The following is a 5,000-nucleotide window of genomic DNA, read 5'->3' on the forward strand; positions in this document are numbered from 1 at the left end:
TGGTACTGTTTCAAAGCGTTAGCTGTCTAATTTATGAATATCATAGAATTAAGTCACCATACTTTAAGTTCGCTAAGAAAATCGAGAACGCGTTGACCAAGTCAGGAATATGTTACTTGGTGACTGTAGTCCCGCGATATTTCATTGTGTACAAAATTCTGTCGCCTATAAAACTGGTTACTTTCAAGATACAAGATGCAAAGATATATCATTCAAATCGCTTAACTGTGTTGTTTACAGTGACACCAATTTCAACACTGTCCAATGTACGAAACCGAGTTTAATAATTTTGAAAGATGCAGGTATATTTAACATGCGTGCTTTGCAAATTGACTTCCATCCGATACCACGTGTTTATACATTTTTATCGCACTGTCTGTTCAAGTTTTCCTTTCATGTTTGATATCTGCCTAATTTATGAATATCTAAGATTTAACTCGTCATATTTTAATCCCGCGAAGAAAATCAAGAACGCGTTAACCATTTCAGCGATATATTATTTGTTGACTGTAGTCTGCGAATTGCCAAGTTTACAAAATTCTGTCGCTTATAAAACTCGATCCTTTCAAGATACAGGTCTCAAACATCTATAACTGAAATCGCTTCATTGTCTAGTTTTCAATGATACCACATTCAACGTTGTGCCATACACGAAACCGTGTTAAATTAAAATTTTTTTAAGGAGACAGCTATATTTAACGTACGTGCTTTACAAATTCACTTGAATCCGATAACACGGGTTCAAAAATTTTTATCGGACGCTTGATTCAAGTTTTCCTTTCATGTTTGGTACTGTTGTAGAACTCTTTCTGTCTACTTTATCACCATATAAGAATTAAGTCATCACATTGTAATCCCGCAAAGGAAACCGAGAATGCGTTTATTAAAGTCAGAGAGATCGTACTTATCGACTATAGTCTTCCATTTGCCATTCTGTGCAAAATCCTGTCGGTTACATAACTCGTTCCTTCCAAGATACAGGTTTGAAAACATAAGTCATTGAAATCGCTTAACTCTGTAGTCAACAAGTCACGTTCGTCCAGAAAATGTATATACGCGTTTGTCTCAACAACCTGCGCCATTTTTGTTTGATGGTAAATCGCGAACGTCGCGAATCATTACGTGGGAATTCGCTCAACTGTCAACATTGGTAAAAATGGGGACATATGATTGGCTATCAGTTAACCCTCGTGGGAATACCAGATCTCGCAGGAGATCTAAAAATAACTTAAGAGGGATTATGATGGGAATAGGGCCAGTATGAAGGATTACTTCTCTTACCTTTATGATCTCTTGTTAGCACATAAACAAAAGAATATTTTTTTGGCCGCCATTTATGCATTCGGTCTATAACAACCCAGAGATTTTACTACTACTAGCCCAGGTACCTAACGCGTTCGGTTTGGTTTTAATCTCGTACCCAGATCTTCCACTGTCGTACGGAAGGAAGATTTCGAGCATGCTCAGTGCCAGCGAGGCCCGAGATACGGGCTTTTCTATCACTGCGCATGTTCGTACTCTCTGTTGAGAATTTGGGTGATTTTGCGGAATAAACATGGATTTCGAGAGTATTCTTGAAGAGATTCTTTTGGGTAGAGGACAAGGAAACCTTAAACTTAAGCCGGAACAGAAAGAAGCGCTACAGGCGATTGTTTTTGAACGGTCGAGATTGTTTAATTGTCGGAGCAACTCAGAATCACTGAAACGAGCGCTTAGGCTTAATCAATAAACGAGTGCTATTTTCTTCACACGATCTCGTGCAAAGTGTAGTTAGCCAAACTGTAAATTGAAAGCTAAAATGTTAAAGAGGGTTTAGGCCTAATCACTGAAACTAACGCTTTGGCTTAATCAGTAAACGAGTGCTATTTTCTTCACACAATCTTGTGAAAAGTGTAGTTAGCCAAACCGTAAATTGAAAGCGAAAATGTTAAAGAGTGCTTAGACCTGATCACTGCAACGAGTGCTATTTTCTTGACACGATCTCGTGAAAAATGTAGTTAATCTAACCGTAAAATTCACAATTGATCACTACTTAATTCGCGAGTCACGCTATAAGAACGAGAAACACTGTTTTGAATAAATTACATAGTTCAACTTGAATGTATTAGTTTCTGCGTACCGCGTAGCAAGCTACGCAGAACTTTATTCGAGTGGCAGGGTACGTGGGGCTTTCGTCGGTACCATTTACACAAACGTCGCAAATTTTTAAAATGATTTTCTTCAACTGTAAAGGTTTTCCGGCGTCGGAAAAAAAAAACTTCCTCCGCAAAACTGACATTTATTCAAAACAGCACATGAGCTTGCGAAAACCAAACAAATAAAATAGCATGTCATAATAAATTAATTCGTCAATCATATCTGAACGATTCTCAACAAAAATTGTTCTCTGTCGAGACTTACGAGATTCCACATTCACTTATTTGAATTTTCCGTTCGCTTGATATGAGCAGCTGGGTGCTTTTGATGTTGGAAATGTGGAATAGGCTCGCCGTGTATTTTTGTTACTTTACCTAGATGAGTGCATCCTGTGAAATGGGAAAGGAGAAGTCGGATGTTACGAGCAAGTCAATCAAATTTCTTTCGTTCTTTCCTGCAGATCCCAACAGCTCTAGCTTAACTGAATGTCGCGCAAGTTTTGTCCAATGCGCTTCTGACATCACAAGAAAAATGACGTCATCTGAAAGCACTGACAAGCTTAGAGCAAGCTCATTGGCGCAGCTCGCATTCCGTTGTCAAGGAAACACGACAAATACCACAGTTCGCCCACTGTCTTTGTATAAAAGGGACACCTTGCAATACACGAGATCCTTGCCACCGGTGATCATTCTATCCCCATATCCAAGAACTCTGACAAGAGACACCAATTCCGTATCCCCCAATTTAACGGGAATGACACAGAATGCCGCAATTACCTTGCCGCGGGGACAAAAAGTACAAGCTTCCTCGGAAAGTCCCCCAGTATGGAGACCGTGGTAAGGCAGAACGATGAAACAAGTAAATGCATGGACTTGATAAAAGTTAAAAACGTTTACCACACGAACAAAGAAATTAAGATATCACACAGTTATTAATTGCAGGAGGTTTCTGTTTGGTTAAAAAGAAAATATAAATGAATATTTTTGTACCTATCAATTTTGAACGTGTAAATAAGAATGCTGTCGCACATTTTCTTGAGTTGTGTGCACATACAAGTGTGAATAAATCTAAGAAAAGAAAAAATATATATTTTTTCAAATTTTTTCAATTTTTATAGTAAAGATCCTTTAATTCTAGAGAGATCAGTTAAAAAACTAACGTGTAATGCGGAATTTCTTTCCAGTTTCATAAATATCTATACATATTTACAGAATCAGTCAACATATATGGGTTAGTGGTCGAGCAGTTGCTGAAGAGTAGACTTTTCCGCAACCTTAGAGATAAAAGGAAGATTACTGACAGGGAGAAATTTTTAAGAACCAAATTAAGGCCGGGCAATTTCAGTACAGGAATAACAAGCGCAGTTTTCCAATTGTCAGGAACGAGGCCAGTAAGAAGAGACATGTTAACCATCTCGGTGATGGAAGGGGCCAATGGATCAAGACAGGACTTTAGTAGCCATGTTAGAACAGGATCAAGTTGACAGGAAGCATTAGTCGATTCACAGATAATTTTGGAGACGTCTTCAACGGATACAGCTGAAAAATGATGTAATTTTTCGACAAACATTTACTGCCAGATTTGGATACGAGAAAATTAAGAGCCGGACATGGAATAGGAGATATGCAATTTCACATATTATTTTTGGATCTATAACCTGAATTTAACGAGAGATGAGAAAAGAGACCGGGTTGTAGTTTGCTTTTGCAAAGTAGGGGGCCTGTTTCGCTTCTCAATATCAGCTGGACAAAAAGAATTTCTTACTAGTGTCTTTACAGCCTGAAGATCCCCTCTCTCAGCTGCCAAATGAAGAGGAGTAAAACAGAACTGGAAAAAGAAACAGTTTTAACAAAAAAGTAGCTCGTCAGAAATATAGTCATAACTCGACCATCGATCAAAATAGCGTTGGGGAATGCGCTTATGTCCAGAAATGCACACGGATTCGAACCTAGTGCCGTCACATGCCTACTCTCCAAATTTTGCGCATATAGAAATCTGCAAAACCTCTGGACCCAATTATTCAAAAGCAGGGAAACTTTGTATGGTGCCGGGATACGATGGGACGTAGTCTGAAAAAAATACGACTGAGGCAATGGCCGTGGTTAAATTCTCTTCGAAGGTATTAAGAATGTTTTTGATGCCTGCATTTAAAGACAGCACTGGGATCCCACATTATGAAAAAAATCCTGGAAAAAAAAAAAAAAAAAAAAAAAAAAAAAAGACTGACGCAAGTGCCTTGGATTGCCTCATACTGGATACGGCGCTGAATTACGCCACTATCCAACAGTTTCAATCTGTGCAAAGATTTTATTAATTGCTCACGTAAGCGTAAATATGCTCACTTTAAGCACACCTAAGTCAAGGCGTGTACGAAAACTTCCAGTTGGTGAACGTTTTAAAGTAAAGAATATTTTATACATTAGACAGTGTTACTCAAACACTGGATAAACTTATCCGGCAGCCTTTGAAAAACTGGGGCCAGAAGTCAGAAAGTGAAAGTCGGCTTTTGGTATTATACGAGGAGAGTTTTAACTTTTAGGTTTCACAACATCAATGTGCAAAATTTCGCTTTTAAACCCCCGGCTGGCTTGAAAGCATATCGAAATTGAATTCTCCTGATCATTATAGGTTTATTATGGTTCGCCTTTACGCTACCAGTTAAAAAACTCAAAACTCAGTACAGAGTCAACAAGATTTGTCCATGCCCCTCGCTCCAACGTAACAGCATCTGCATTAACTCTTCATCGCCATTTTTTTCGCAAGCTACGAAATGAAGAGGGGTCCTTTTTGTCTAGATCAGAAATAAAACAATCATTGGGTAAGATGTCAATGGAATTTAGATCACTATCGCCTACGATCTTTAA

The sequence above is a fragment of the Montipora foliosa genome, unplaced genomic scaffold, assembly GCF_036669935.1.
Source record: "Montipora foliosa isolate CH-2021 unplaced genomic scaffold, ASM3666993v2 scaffold_420, whole genome shotgun sequence".
NCBI lineage: Eukaryota > Metazoa > Cnidaria > Anthozoa > Scleractinia > Acroporidae > Montipora > Montipora foliosa.